The sequence below is a fragment of the Bufo bufo genome, chromosome 3 (assembly GCF_905171765.1).
Source record: "Bufo bufo chromosome 3, aBufBuf1.1, whole genome shotgun sequence".
NCBI classification, from domain to species: domain Eukaryota; kingdom Metazoa; phylum Chordata; class Amphibia; order Anura; family Bufonidae; genus Bufo; species Bufo bufo.
In genome coordinates this window covers 204,200,693-204,218,139 of record NC_053391.1, presented here as the reverse complement: position 1 = coordinate 204,218,139, position 17,447 = coordinate 204,200,693, and positions in this window count along the sequence as shown.

The following is a 17,447-nucleotide window of genomic DNA, read 5'->3' as shown; positions in this document are numbered from 1 at the left end:
CCTGTGCATGCTCCTGATGAGGTGGCAGATGGTCTCCTAAAGGGATCTCCTCCCAGACCTGGACTAAAGCATCTGCCAACTCCTGGACAGTCTGTGGTGCAACGTGACGTTGGTGGATAGAGCGAGACATGATGTCCCAGATTTTTTTAGGGGGGGGGGGGGGTCGGGGTGGCAGTGGATCTTGGGTGAGTTCCCACACTTTTTTTCGCAGGACTTGACCCCTGATGTTACCCATCAAGTTGACCTCAGCTGCACCTGTATACTTCTACTCTAAAATGGCTCCTGAGATGGAGATACTGTTGCAAAACTGAAGGCAATAACAGTGCTTGTAACAGCCAAATCAGCACTTCTCACAGGGACACACCCTGAAACATACATAGATAGCTTGCAGGGAACACCCGATGCATATGAAAAACTCACCAGGAACCTCCAAGATAAATCTCAGCTCAATCCTCACATGAAAACCCCCAATGGAAAAAATAAATCCTGGAAACCACTTCCAGATCAGTAAGGTTATGCATTTAATTCTGGAGCAACCCTCCAGCTCTATAACATGCATATAAGGCCTCATGCACACGGCCATTGGGCGGCCGTGGCCGTATTGTGGCCCGCAATCAGCGGGTCAGCAATCCATGGCCGCCGGCTGTGTGCACCATGCATCACGGATACTGACCCATTCACTTTAATGGGTCCGCATTTCCGGAGATGTGGAACGGAACACCGGAAGCACTATGGAGTGCTTCCGTGGTGTTTCTTTCCGTTGTTCCGCACCGCAAATAAATATGACATGTCATATATTTTAGTGGTGCGGACAGACCACAGACCCATTCAAGTTGAATGGGTCCGGCCCGCTGCATGGATGTTGCCCGTGCATTTCAATGCACGGAACGGCCGCACAACGGCTGTGTGCATGAGGCCTAACTCTGAAACCAACTTCCAGTTCAGCAATGACCTGCAGTAGACTTTGGAGCACATCTCCAGCTCTATAACATCCAAATAACAATGGACTCTCTTCCAGCACCTCATATGATATTCTGGAAACCACTTCCAGCTATATAATATCAGGCTTAACAACTATACTGACCTTCACAGCAGCAGGAGCATCTATATGTGGGAGCTTCATTGTCCTAGACAGAAGAAAAAAACACATCTACCTAGTAGGTGTGCACTTCTTTATAGGGGGGTTAATTTGTCTAATTTACTAATGATTTATCTTTGTCCTAGATGAGAGGAGCATTAACCCTTTGTGTTGTGCTGCCTTTAGGAAAATAAGGAGAAAAAGGTTATTTATTAGTGATGATCAAGCATGATCTTGATGCTCGGCACATGGCGGTACTCGGCCGAGTACCGCATGTGCACGAGCTCCATGCACAAGTCCCCTCCCCGCACGTTTCTTGGCTGCTATGCAGCCAATAAACATGCACGTGAGTTCCGCCCTCACTGTAATGCCAGTAGCCAGTAGCCTTTTACAAGTTCGGTAAAAGTTTTTTTACTGTAGAAATTCAGTAATAACTTCGGCTCATCGAAGCCTATACATCCTGCTCCGTACCGTATTCTAACAAAGTTATATGCAAATCGACTTTGGATGTTTCATCCGAAGTCGATTCACTCATCCCTAGTCCTGACTTCATACTTTTGTGGATGCAAGATGACCCAACTACATGTGAATAAGCACTGATGCTTCCTGCACATATCAATGTATGTGATGTACAGATATAGCAGAGTTAACAGTCAATGCAATAATGTGTTAGCTAGATGTGATAACTTATACGCGTTAACTAGATGTGATAACTCACTAAGTGTGACTGTTAACGCTGCTACATCTGTATGTGATGTATATGCTGCATGAATGTGTGCTGCGTTTCTGCAATGAATCATGTGTTGAAAATCCACACAAACAATTGACATTCTGCGGCTGTCTAAATCTGCACTGCAGGTCAATTTATGGTCAGAAAATTTCCAAACTGTGTAGATGAGATCTTAAAAATATCATCTACGTTGCTTGTACTGTATTATGCTGTGGATTTCTCTCCATATAATATGGAATGTGTGCAGGTAGCCTGAGTGCTGCACTTAACAAACTGCACAATATCTTAACAAGAAAGCATGCAGACTGCTACTGAGATGGCAAGGTTAGCAGTGAGGGGATTAAATGAAGAGGGGAGATAGGCTGGTGACTAGGGGTGAAGGTGCTGTAGACTAGTAACAAGAGAGAGCCATGTTGCGGAATAGGATTAAGAGAAGAGTCATTCTAGTGACCACTAATGAGAGGTGGAGCCAAGATGGGAATTATTAATGAGAGTAGGAGCAATGTTGGGGACCAGGAATGAGTGGTGGAACTAAACTGGGACTTAAACGAGAGGAGAAGCTAAGGCAGAACCAGGAATGAGAGAGGGAGCCAAACCATGGACCATGAATGAAAATAAGCACCATGCTAGAGACCAAGAATAAAAAGGGAGCTATGCTAAGGACCAGAAGTGAGACAAAAAGCTTTGCTGGAGACCAAGATTTACATCGAGCCATGCTGGGGACTAAGAATGGTAACAGCTTCTTGAACTGGCAAAGGAATTTGTCACCACGAGGACAGAGATATAAAGAGGACCCCCTACAGTTGTTTATGTTAGCTAGGACAACTTAAGTACAGTATCTCAGCTGTTTTATCAATCCTAGTCCAGGCCTGATTCTGTGTGAGATGCTGATGTGATGCAAAACTCCATGAATTTGGGGTCATTTATCATTATTTATGTTTATTTGTGTGCTGTACATGTTTGCCAACTTTGTATATTTTCTTTAAATTACCTGCATGAAATTACATTTTACAGTGCATATTTGGGTAGTCTACTATGACAAACGACAAGCCAAATATTTAGATATATCTAATAAGGTTTCTTGAAAATTATTTAGATTCCTTGATGTAGAGTTTCCTGCTTTTAGTAATACAAGAGCTATTGCTCAAACCTTTGAAAAAAATCCAACACACAACAAAATTGTACTACGTTAGATTTAATTGCATAGGATAGATCTAATTGAACCAGTAATGTTATTGGGTGATTCATGGCTGAAACACCTGTTGTGAATTTTGCTGTTAAGTTCCTTGTTAGAGAAAAGCAAGTTGTGTGAAAAGTACTGAAACATTGAACAGTTGGACATATGCATTCAAAATGGAAAACAAGATCCAGCATTTCCTTTCTCCGAAATGTAGAATTTATTAAAGCGTACACATGCAATTAAAAAAAATACTATGTTTTTTTGACGCGTTTCGGACATTAGCCCTTTGTCAAAAGAATAAACTCTCACACAAAGCAACAGGTAACCAATAGTGAATCAACACATACACACTTGTATTGGTATTAAAAGGGTGTCCAGTCCATTTAGAGGTGGAGACCATAGGAGAAAGATTTTGGCCAGGGAAACGTACTGGATTTTCATGTTAGAAACTTGAGCCCCAAATGGTCTAAATAAAAGTAGTGGGAGAAGTCCGTAGATATATTTTTTGAAGTTATCATGTATATGAAGTACTGTGTTTTTTTCATTATAGTCGTCTTCCCCTCCTCCCCCTCTCCTTGAATAATTAATCATGAACCTGTGGAGACCTAATTATATTCACCTGATCATGTATGTGTTGATTCACTATGTGTTACCTGATTTTCCAAACGTGTATTTTACCTGTTGCTTTGTGTAAGATTTTATTCTTTTGACAAAGGGCTAGTGTTGTCCGAAACATGTCAAGATAACTCAGTATTTTTTAATTGCATGTGTACGCTTCATTAAAGTCTACAGTTCAGAGAAAGGCAGTGCTGGATCCTTGTTTTCCATTTTGGGAGTCTTGACTCATCGTGACATGCCGCCTCCACTGAGATATGATTTATTCCTGAGTTGGAGCTGGTAATGGAGTTTTTCTTCCGTATATCTATTTATATGCATTCAAACGTTTAGATAAAAGAGAACGCATAGGAAGCTTTTGCAGCTCTTAGACTATGATGCCATAAAAAGGGGGTGGTCTAATCTAAGGCCCCTTAGTGCCTGCCTTAAAAAGACATATTGTGGTCATAAGGGGGTTATTTATTCATGAAAAATGTTAACATTTTAATTTAACTAATAAAAGAGATGGAATGTATATAGTATTTTTGTGGGAGCAATGTATTGAATTTGAAATAAAAAACCACAATAGATATCTGAATTTCTAAGTCTATGCCATGTTAACTTGCTTAACAAAGAAATTATAGTAATATGTTTAGTTATCACCCTATGGAGGATGATCACACTGCTAATAAGCTACTAATGGTTCTCTAGAGATCACTTCTCAGCAGTCATCTCATTATTATCATAACCAGGATTTCAAAAAAAGGTATACATGTATATATAACCTTTTTTTGCTTGTAAGTAAGATCAGCAGGACTCAAAATGCATAATTTAAGATAATTTGGCATAAAGATTATATGGTGGATCTCCATGTATTGAAAGAATTGGTTTATTCCCATGTTTACAGTTACAGTTGCAAGAAAAAGTATGTGAACCCTTTGGAATGATATGGATTTCTGCACAAATTGGTCATAAAATGTGATCTGATCTTCATCTAAGTCACAACAATAGACAATCACAGTCAGCTTAAACTAATAACACACAAAGAATTAAATGTTACCATGTTTTTATTGAACACACTATATAAATATTCCCAGTGCAGGTGGAAAAAGTATGTGAACCCTTGGATTTAATAACTGGTTGAACCTCCTTTGGCAGCAATAACTTCAACCAAACGTTTCCAATAGTTGCAGATCAGACGTTCACAACAGTCAGGAGTAATTCTTGACCATTCCTCTTTACAGAACCGTTTCAGTTCTGCAATATTCTTGGGATGTCTGGTGTGAATCGCTTTCTTGAGGTCATTCCACAGCATCTCAATTGGGTTGAGGTCAGGACTCTGACTGGGCCACTCCAGAAGGCGTATTTTCTTCTGTTTAAGCCATTCTGTTGTTGATTTATTTCTATGGTTTGGGTCGTTGTCCTGTTGCAACACCCATCTTCTGTTGAGCTTCAACTGGTGGACAGATGGCCTTAAGTTCTCCTGCAAAATGTCTTGATAAACTTGGGAATTCATTTTTCCATTGATGATAGCAATCCATCCAAGCCCTGACGCAGAAAAGCAGCCCCAAACCATGATGCCCCAACAACCATACTTCACAGTTGGGATGAGGTTTTGATGTTGGTGTGCTGTGCCTCCACACATAGTGTGTGTTTCTTCCAAACAACTCAACTTTGGTTTCATCTGCCCACAGAACATTTTGCCAGTACTGCTGTGGAACATCCAGGTGCTCTTGTGCAAACTGTAAACGTGCAGCAATGTTTTTTTTTTTTTAATGCAGTGGCTTCCTCTGTGGTATCCTCCCATGAAATCCATTCTTGTTTAGTGTTTTACGTATCGTAGATTCACTAACAGGGATGTTAGCATATGCCAGAGACTTTTGTAAGTCTTTAGCTGACACTCTAGGATTCTTCTTCACCTCATTGAGCAGTCTGCGCTGTGCTCTTGCAGTCATCTTTACAGGACGGCCACTCCTAGGGAGAGTAGGAGCAGTGAACTTTCTCCATTTATAGACAATTTGTCTTACCGTGGACTGATGAACAGCAAGGATTTTGGAGATACTTTTATAACCCTTTCCAGCAAGTCAACAATTCTTAATCGTAGGTCTTCTTAGAGCTCTTTTGTGCGAGGCATCATTCACATCATGTAATGCTTCTTGTGAAAAGCAAACCCAGAACTGGTGTGTGTTTTTTATAGGGCAAGGCAGCTGTAACCAACACCTCCAATTTCATCTCATTGATTGGACTCCAGTTGGCTGACACCTCACTCCAATTAGTTCTTGGAGATGTCATTAGTCTAGGGGTTCACATACTTTTTCCACCTGCACTGTGAATGTTTGCATGGTGTGTTCAATAAAAACATGGTAACATTTTATTCTTTGTGTGTTATTAGTTTAAGCAGACTGTGGTCGTCTATTGTTCTGACTTAGATGAAGATCAGATCACATTTTATGACCAATTTGTGCAGAAATCCATATCATTCCAAAGGGTTCACATACTTTTTCTTGCAACTGTATGCTATAAAGGCAATATATGCCATAAATGTGTGATAGAGGTGGGGCCTGTGTCTATCTTGAGAGCGTGTAATCTTCAACCCCTGATTCGACTTGCCTGCTTTTAGAAATCCCATATAAGTCATTGAAAACATGCATGCATTTGCAGCCTCCTTTCCATTCACAGAGGTTGTGAAAAAAGGCCTTGTGACGTTCCCTTATTGGGCACTTATGGTGTATCCGATGAGTATGTCATAAAGATCAAAATAGAAATAACCTTTCTGAAAGACAGATATTTTATACTTTCAAAGGAAAAAGATGATTTATAAAATTATTTATAAAATGAGTAAGTCTTATGAATTATGATTCATAAAAGGTAGTGTGCTCTGTGTATAAGCTTATACTTGGATGAATTTTGATTATTTTATTTTTTTATACTGCACAAACCGTATGCACATTGCCCATGCTACTAAATAATTATTGTACTTTGCAGTCAGTACAAATTCATGCTTTAGATATGCAGGTCTCAGCTTGTTAAGTTATCAATTATTATTGCTTTAAAAGTACAATCACACAAGCTGAAGGTTAAATAATGTCACCAAACATGAAAAATGTCTCAGTGTTATTGGATGCCCTATACCACCACAGAGAGAAGGAGTTAGAAGATGCAGACTAATTATGCTCTTTTCCGAACTTTCTTTTTTATTGTAAGTCACATAAAAACATCTGGCACTTGTTCTAACAATTCTATGCAAAAATTACGCTTGACACCAGTTCATGAACCAAGATGTAATGTCAATATTCCAGGCACTAGCTCATTGCCTTGCTACTTCCCCAATGAGTTGTAAAAAAATAAAATAAAAAAGAGAGACTTCAAAGGAAATCTTCAGATTTAGAATCTCGCTTACCATCAGAATTTTAACCTTGAAGACATAACCTTTCAGAACGTGTTTCAGAATGCCAATGAAGTGTTAGAAATACAAGCAGGGTTAGAAAGGAAACAAGAAAAAAAACATCCTGTAAAATAGACCTAAAAAAACAAGCAAATTTGAAGGTGAAAAGTACATAAGCATTATGAGTTTAGGGTAAACTGAGGAGTGGAACACTGTTTGTGAACCTGTTAGATTTTCTACATCAAAATCAGTTCCCTGGATAATAATTTAGTTTAATTAGCAACTGAAACATATTAGAAAACAAGAAAACTTTTTTCTACATTATTTTAGACTTCAATATACACCCATTTCTATTTTTTTTTTCAAATAATTGATTAAGTCAATACATTATTTGAATGTTCACACATCATTCTCAAAAGATGAAGCTACATTAGAAATGGGAAAATTTTCCATAAAGCTATAGACTCATTTTTCTCATATTTACATTAATTAAATTTGCACCCAATAAATTATTCAGCACTTGTGCATTACCACAAATACCAGAAAGACTATAGAAACAGGCCGAACATCCAAAAGTAATTAAAATATAAATGAATCTTTATTGAGCACCACAACATAAAACTGTATACAATAGAAGAATGAAGACATGTACGACTTGTATATCCTCATATAAATGTGTGCAAACTTATCCTAAATGAGGTGTGAGAGTAATGGTCAATGCTATTTTATATAATTCTGTAATTCATGCATATACATAAACATATACCTATATTCTAGTATAGTTAAGTTTTGTTATTAATCTGATTGAATATAATGTGAATCTAGTGATGAGCGCAAATATTCGAATAGCGAATTTTTGTCTCAAATATCGCAACTTCGAGAATTTGCGAATATTTTGAATATAGTGCTATATATTCGTTATAGCGAATATTTGTCATTTTTTCCCATCTGAACACATGATACCTCCCTGCTTCTTGCTTGTGGGCCAATGAGTCATTGGCCCACAAGTAACTTAAGCAAGGAGGAATCATGACTTTAGATGGAAAAAATGACAAATATTCTAAAAAATTTATATATAGCACTATATCGAATATATTAGTTATTTAGAATATTCGCCTTTTTTTTTTTCAATCTGTACAGTTGTTCCACTTTGGCATACTCCTCCCCGACAAGCGTCCCCGTCACCATGGGAACGCCCCTGGGGGTTAGAAGATACCATCGGAGCTGAGTTTTCACGATCTAATGAGATATTCGTAATATTCTAAAACAAGAATATATAGCAATATAGCGAATATTTGAAAAAACAAATGTAGCGCAATTTAGCTAATATAGTGCTATAATCTTCTTTGTCTAATAGTCATAATTTTTTTCTCATCTAAAGTTCAGATTTGAAAAATATAACGACTGTTAAAAAAAAAAATTATAGCACTATATTAGCTAAATTGCTCTATATTATTTTTTTTTAGAATATTCACTATATTGCTATATATTCTTGTTTTAAAATATTGCAAATATTTAGAAAAACAAATATATAGCACTATATTCAATATATTGGTATATATTAGTTTTTGTCAAATATTAACGAGTATTCGCGGAAAATCTACACAATATTCGCGAAATATTGCAAATTCAAATATGGACACTGAGGCTCATCACTATGTGAATTTTATCATATTTCTCTGCTGTATAACATTCATTATGACATTGGGAACACACTTCGAGGGCCATCTGAAAATGTGACTAGACATGTGTAACATGTATGGAAATGGGTGTATTTTCTATCTGATTAGGTACACGATTAGAAAATTAAGAATATTTTCATGCTGGTATAAATTTGTGGTCAAGTTTCCAAGGATAATGTACCAGATGTCCGGTGTACATTTCCATTGCCTGGAGAGATGAACTTTTACCTATATACTTGTCCGAATTTCTTATTATCTAATTATATGACTATAAGATAATGCCAAATGTATCACATGCAACTATGTAACTTGTAAAGGTCCAATCATATGTACTGTAATCGCCTTGAAAACCCCTAGTTACTCCTACTATAATAAGGATATAAAATAAAGCTCTTTTGAGGCGGACCCCAGATCTCCTCAGATACAGCCTTTGTGATTGTGTCTGTGTTATCGTCCGATTGACTTAATGTTTGATTGTTGATTGCTTTATACCTGAAAAATTTATTACTCTGATATTTCTTGGAGGTCCACAGCGAGATATCCACTGGTTTGGGACTGAACCTCAAGGAAGCAGAGGCACCCACAAGTTGAGGAACGCCAATCCTAGGTAAGTGGGGCCATTGACTCAGTCGCTTTCCTAAGGCTGCGGGGAGTGCTTCAGGATCAGTTCGCCTTGCAGGTTTCGTATATCATTCAAGTAGAAAGTAATTAAATGAATTGATCCATTTTGATGTTTTTTAACTGATTCAAAGTGTTATTGTACTGTATATAACTTTGTTACTAGCCTGTAGAAGTCTCAAACTGTTGAAGGCGTGTGTTTAATTACGTGAATCTTGTTTTGTTTTGTCTATTAGCGTCCAGTAACCAGTGGCGTACCTACCATATAGGCAGACCACGCAGCTGCTATGGGGCCCGTGAGAAAGAGGGGCCCGAAGTGGAGGAGAGGCCCCGCCCCCTAATTGCTCCTGTTTATCTTTCTAAAGCTAAAGGACCGTTGATGATGTCATCAGAGGTCCTGTAAGGGAACTGCACAGTGTAAAGTGTAGTTCCCAGGTTAGAACAGTGCATCTGCCAGGACCTGTGATGACATCATCTTCAACATCACAGGTCCTGCAGAATCTAGCAAAGGAACTGCACCAAAAATGGTGTAGTTCCTAGGTTTCAAAGGTATATCTGCCAGGACCTGCGATGACATCATCACAGATCCTTCAACCCCTAACAGCAAGTATTAGAAGTTCACAAGCAGCTCTGCATTGATCCATACAGACTGGAATGTAGTGGTAAGAGGAGGTCCTCCACTTTTCATCATTTACCCCCCCTCCATGCCCTGTTTTTACTCATTGCTCACTCATATATAATACTTCAGACAGGTACAGTGACCACTACCTCATGTACCTCACACACACAGTGACCATAATGTATAACTGACCACATATTTCTGTAAACTCTGCATCAACAGTATTATACCTTCTATGTCTCACATCAATACACTGCTCTGTGTGTATGTGTGTATATATATATATATATATATATATATATACACATATACACACACACACACACTGCATATATTACACAGTATTATACATGCAATATGTACAGATATATAGTATATACCGCAGTGCACTGATATGTGAGGTACAAGGTATAATAGATGCAGTGTGTACAGATATATAGTATATACAGCGGTGTACTGATATGTGAGGTACGAGGTATAATAGATGCAGTGTGTACAGATATATAGTATATACAGCGGTGTACTGATATGTGAGGTACGAGGTGTCAATACACTGCTGTATTTACTATATACCTGTACACACTGCATCGTACCTCACATATTACACTACTGTATGTACTGTATACCTGTATACACTGCATATATTATACCCCGTACCTCACATATCAGAACACTAGGGAATATACTATATACCTGTACACACTGCATCTATTATACCTCTTTTGTGTGCCAGGGCTGTTTTGTAATCCCAATCCGGCCCTGATGGCATAAATTATAAAACGCAGCAGCAAGAATAGTTCATGGAACAAAAGGAGGGGCTATAAAAGGGGAATGGGGGCCCAATTTAGATTCCTGCTATGGGGCCCAGTGATTTTTATGTACGCCCCTGCCAGTAACCTGTGTCCTGTGGAGGGTTAACTAAATCTCAGTTGTCACAGGCAAAGATTCGCCATTTATCAATGGTAAGACTAACAAGGTACGAAGTGACACTCCTTAATCCTCCAGACATAACAATCAAACGGTGTACCATCCTTAATCATGCTACCTTACTCCCAGAGTCTGATCAGGTAGAGCAGGATGGTAGTCCAGGTGATGACCATGATTGTCTTGAACTAATGGAAACTGAAACCAAGGAACTTTACAATGTGACTGAAATAACTAATGCTGATTTTGAGCTTTTTGTAGATGGATACAGGTACTATATTGATGGAAAAATATATACAAGATATGCTGTGACTACCTTGGAGGAAGTTGTGAAACAAGGATCACTCCCACCTGGATGTTCTGCACAGGAAGAGGAGTTGAAAGCACTCACTGGGGCATGTATAATGGCTGAAGGTCAGACTGTAAATATTTACACTGACTCCCGACTGGTTTTGGCATAGCACATGACTATGGTCCCATTTGGAGATGCAGGGACTTTGTGGCATCCTTTGGTAAGCCTATCAAAAATTAGAATTACCTAAAATGGTGGCCATTGTCAAGGTACAGGCCCATACCAAAGAGCAAACAAAGGAGGCAGAAGGAAACCGTCAGGCAGATGCAGCTGCAAAGCAGGCTGCTCTGCTGCCCCTCCCCGCAACAGGCCATATAGTTGACATAGTACCACAGGCAAGGGAGGTGGATCTGTATGTTCTCCAGAAATTGCAGGAACAAACTCCTAAACATGAAAAATAAAAGTTAGTAAGAAGAGGGGTCGAGAAGAATCAAGAAGGTTTATATGCCATAAATGCTGATCTGTGCCTTCCAAGGGTGTTATACCCTGTGATATGTGAATTATCACATGGCCCAACCCACCAGTTCAAGGAAGTAATGGTAAGTTTGGTAAATCAAGGATGGTTGCCCCCAGGGTTCAATAATGCCGCGACAAAGTATGTCCAGGGGTGTATTGTATGTGCAATGCCTTCCCCCCCCCCCCCCCCCGGATGCACTCCGAAACCATTATACCCTTTTCAGAGACTACAGATTGATTTCATTCAACTTTCAAAGGTAGGCACATATAGGCATGTTCTGGTATGTGTAGACCTCTTTTCAGGGTGGCCAGAAGCCTGGCCTACTGCTAAAGCTAATGCAAACACAGTTGCTAAGAAAATTTTGTCTGAAGTGGTGTGTAGATTTGGGGTCCCTGAGGTGATTGAAAGTGACAGAGGAACTCACTTTACTTCAGTAATACTACACAAAATACTTCATGCTCTAGGTATAGAGCAGGCATTCCACACTCCACACAGACAACAAAGCAGTGGAAAGGTTGAGTGCCTGAACCGAACTTTGAAACAAAAAATCCAGAAAGCCATGGCTGAGACTGGTAAGCCATAGACAGAGTGTTTACCTATAGCTTTGTACATTGTCAGAGTTACACCTCACAGGAAAACACAGTTGAATAGCTATGAGGTTTTGTATGGTTCAGCACCAAGGACAAGTCTGTACTTTGCTTAGCAGCTCCAGATTATGCATTCAGATTTGACACATTATGTAGGATCATTGCACTGGAGTTTACAGTAGACTCATAAGCGTGTTTTCAGTGCTATTCCAGATCCCTCTTCATTAAAATGAAACTCATTCGCTAAACCCTGGATATTGGGTTATGTGAGAAGGCATTTGAGGAAGGCCTTAGATCCTCACTGTGATGGTCCATTCCAAGTCCAGCTGACTACATCAAGCTCTGTAAAGCTGGAAGGGAGACTAACTTGGATCCACTCTTCCCACTGCAAGAACTTGATGAAACAACCACGATTATAGCAAAGTATTTGTTTCTATGTATTTTTATGCATTGCATTTCTGATATGGATGGAGAAGACAGTAGTGAATGGGACAATAAGTTTGTTAGATATCATAAAATAGTTGCTCAGATGAAGGATCTATCTGATTATTGGATCTGCAGCCATTCACCTATCTCAGCAAATTCCATGCCATATATAGCAAATCCTCCTTCAGAAAAGAAACTGTTAGATTTACCCTGTTGGGATTTACCTCCCCTGAAAATAGAATCTAATCATGGAGATACTGCTGTCAGTTCCTGTGACAGGATGGCTAAAATATCCATGGTGGCAGGTAAACATATCAGAAAGAATAGGTACCTGGTATGAATATGACTTGCACGAAGATGGGTGGAAGGAAAGAAAGACCTGTTGCAACCATGGAAGTGGGAGAAGTGCCTAGTGAAGAGATTAAACTAAGCTTTTCTGGGCAAGATCAAAGCCTAGATCAGAGAACCAAAGAACTTAAATATTATCTGGCGAGGGAATTGCATGATCCGACTTGGAATTATACTGCCTAATTCCCAATAGGGAATAGGACCCAATGTAGACAATTAGGTGATTTTGAGCCCATATTTGGTGAGACAGGGGTAGACAGTAAGGGAGATAGTGCAGCTGAAATGAGCATAGATCCCAAGAGATCTCGTATCACTTACAAGTATTGTGGCCCACTAATGTACTATTTCATTGTTACTAATGATAATAATCCTAAATCCTGGTGCATATATGATGATACAATGTTGATTTCAGTTGTTGATGCAATTGTTAATTAGATAGAACCAATTTCAGTTAACTGATGATGTTTATATAGTATGTGGTAACAAGGCTTTTAAGTGGCTTCCACAAGGGGCTGGAGGAACTTGCACTCTAGCCAGACTTGAGCCTGCCACATGGACCTGGAAACCTGAAGACATCTCTTTTCAACATTTACCTGGACATATGTTAGTGAAAAGGGAAGTGCCTGTTATACCAACTATGCCTGAGAGACCTCATTTTAAACATCCAACTAAATTGATTCATGCTGAACCATCCACTGCAGAAAAGATTGGAATGTTCTTTCCGTTCATAAACACTTTGAACACTTCTAGGGATGAGCGAACCCGAACTGTATAGTTCGGGTTTGTACTGAATTTTGGGGTGTTCGTGACACGGACCCGAACCCGAACATTTACGTAAAAATTCAGGTTCGGGTTAGTTGTTCGGCGATTTCTATGGCGCATTTTAAAAGCCATACTACTTGCCCCAAGAGGCCATCACAGCCATGCCTACTATTGGCATGGCTGTGATTGGCCAGTGCAGAATGTGACCCAGCCTCCATTTAAGCTGGAGTCACGTAGCGCCGCACGTCACTCTGCTCTGATCAGTGTAGGGAGAGGATGCAGCTGCTGTTAGGGCGAGATTAGGCAGGGATTAACTCAGCAAAAACACTTAATGAAGTGATCGATCTACAGCTGTGAATCATTAAACTTCTGCTAGTTAATTGCTCACTGTTTTTAGGCTGCCCAGAGTGTTTTTCTGTCACTTTTTTCTAGGGTGATCGGCAGCCATTTTGTGTCTTGTGGTGCACCAGCACAAGCTGCCACCAAGTCCATGTAACCATCAATAGTAGTTTTGTTTGTTTTTTTCTATATCCTACATCAGGGGCTTGGCTGTGCTTATTGTCACCCCTTGAAACTCAGGATAGAATTTCTATATTTTATTGAGGGGTGAAATTCACTTGCAAAAATAGCAATCCCCTAAATCTGGTGTTCCAGCTGTGGCTAGCCAAGTGTAATACTGTCTTCTGTCTGGCAAAGGATATATTTTTTTCTGGGGTGAAATTCAATTGCCAAAATAGCAATACCCTAAATTTGTGGTTACTGCTGTGGCAGGACAAGTTTTATAGTGTCCGTCAAAGCATAGTTTTTGTTCTGGGTTGAAATTCAATTCCCAAAATAGCAATACCCTAAATCAGTGGTTTCTGCTGTTGCAGGCCAAGTGTAAATCTGTCTGTAAAAGGATATATTACACTCAGCGTGCATCTCCAAGTATATTTTTTTCCGTAAAAGGGTATATTACACAAAGTGTTAAATTGCAATTGCTGAAAGCATAAGCCTTCAAATTTGCATGCACTATTGTGCATCTCATAGTGTATTTCTGTCCGTAAAATGGTATATAACACTCAAGGTGTAAATTCAAGTGCTGATAGGGTCATCCTCAATAACTTCACACACTACCGTGCATCTCCAAGTGTATTTCTTTCTGTTAAAGTGTATATTACAATAAGTGTTAAAATACAAGTGCTCAAAGCATAATCCTATATATTTTTTCACACGCTACTGTGAATCTACAAGTGTAATTCTGTCCGTAAAAGGATACCTTTCATCCAGGGCCTAAATACTAGGCCTACAATTGATATTCCCCTAAATCTGTGGTTACTGCTGTGCCTGTATTAGTGTAATACGGTATATAAATAGACAGCCAGATAGTGTTAGGTGCCTGTAATAAAAGGCCTGAATCTGAATTCAATACATTGGGCCAAATAATTTTTTTCTTATTGTGGTGAATGGTAACAATGAGGAAAACATCTAGTAAGGGACGCGGATGCGGACATGGTCATGGTGGTGTTAGTGGACCCTCTGGTGCTGGGAGAGGACGTGGTCGTTCTGCCACAGCCACACGTCCTAGTGAACCAACTACCTCAGGTCCCAGTACCCGCCAGAATTTACAGTGATATTTGGTGGGGCCCAATGCCGTTCTAAGGATGGTAAGGCCTGAGCAGGTACAGGAATTAGTCAATTGGGTGGCCGACAGTGGATCCAGCACATTTACATTATCTCCAACCCATCTTCTGCAGAAAGCGCACAAATGGCGCCTGAAAACCATGCCCATCAGTCTGTCACATCACCCCCATGCATATCAGGGAAACTGTCTGAGCCTCAAGTTATGCAGCAGTCTCTTATGCTGTTTGAAGACTCTGCTGGCAGGGTTTCCCAAAGGCATCTACCTAGCCCTTGCCCAGCGGTGGAAGACATAGAATGCACTGATGCACAACCACTTATGTTTCCTGATGATGAGGACATGGGAATACCACCTCAGCAGGTCTATGATGATGACGAAACACAGGTGCCAACTGCTGCGTCTTTCTGCAGTGTGCAGACTGAACAGGAGGTCAGGGAGGAAGACTGGGTGGAAGACGATGCAGGGGACGATGAGGTCATAGACCCCACATGGAATGAAGGTCGTGCCACTGACTTTCAGAGTTCAGAGGCAGTGGTGAGACCGAGCCAACAGCGTAGCAAAAGAGGGAGCAGGGGGCAAAAGCAGAACACCCGCCGCCAAGAGAGTTCGCCTGCTACTGGCCACCGCCACCTGGGACAGAGCACCCCAAAGGCAGCTTCAAGGAGTTCCCTAGCATGGCAGTTCTTCAAACAATGTGCTGACGACAAGACTCGAGTGGTTTGCACGCAGTGCCATCAGAGCCTGAAGCGAGGCATTAACGTTCTGAACCTTAGCACAACCTGCATGACCAGGCATCTAAGTGCAAAGCATGAACTGCAGTGGAGGAAACACCTTAAAAACAATGAACTCACTCAGGCTCCCAGGTACAACAGAGGCCAGGTACAAATGTGGCCAGCCAGGGCCCACTACTGGAGGAGGAGGAGGTGGAGGAGGATGAGGATGAAGCATGTTCACAGCGGGGTGCACCCATGCAGCTCGGGCCCATCACTGGTGCGTGGCTGGGGGGAAACGGAGGACGATGACAATACGCCTTCCACAGAGGACAGCTTGTCATTACCTCTGGGCAGCCTGGCACACATGAGCGACTACATGCTGCAGTGCCTGCGCAACGACAGCAGAGTTGCCCACATTTTAACGTGTGCGGACTACTGGGTTGCCACCCTGCTGGATCCCCGGTACAAAGACAATGTGCCCACCTTACTTCCTGCTCTGGAGCGTGATAGGAAGATGCGCGAGTACAAGCGCACATTGGTAGACGCGCTACTGAGAGCATTCCCAAATGTCACAGGGGAACAAGTGGAAGCCCAAGGCGAAGGCAGAGGAGGAGCAAGAGGTCGCCAGCGCAGCTGTGTCACGGCCAGCTCCTCTGAGGGCAGGGTTAGCATGGCAGAGATGTGGAAAAGTTTTGTCAACACGCCACAGCTAACTGCACCACCACCTGATACGGAATGTGTTAGCAGGAGGCAACATTTCACTAACATGGTGGAACAGTACCTGTGCACACCCCTCCACGTACTGACTGATGGTTCGGCCCCATTCAACTTCTGGGTCTCCAAATTGTCCACATGGCCAGAGCTAGCCTTTTATGCCTTGGAGGTGCTGGCCTGCCCGGCGGCCAGCGTTTTGTCTGAACATGTATTCTGCACGGCAGGGGGCGTCATTACAGACAAACGCAGCCAATGTGGACAAGCTGACGTTCATAAAAAAGAACCAGGCATGAATCCCACAGGACCTGTCCATCCCTTGTGCAGATTAGACATTTAGAACTACCTCCCCTTAACCATATATTCTTGTACTCCAGGGCACTTCTTCATTCAATCCTCTTTTTTTAATTTTACCATTATATTGCGGGGCAACCCAAAGTTGATTGAACCTCTCCTCCGTCTGGGTGCAGGGGCCTAAATATCGTAAACTGGTCTGTTCCAATGGTGTGTGACATGAAGCCTGATTCTCTGCTATGGGACCTCTCTCCTCTGTCTGTGTGCCGGGGCCTAAATATCTCACAGTGGCCTGTTCCAGTGGTGGGTGAAATGAAGCCTGATTCTCTGCTATGGGACCACTATCCTCTGTCTGGGTGCCGGGGC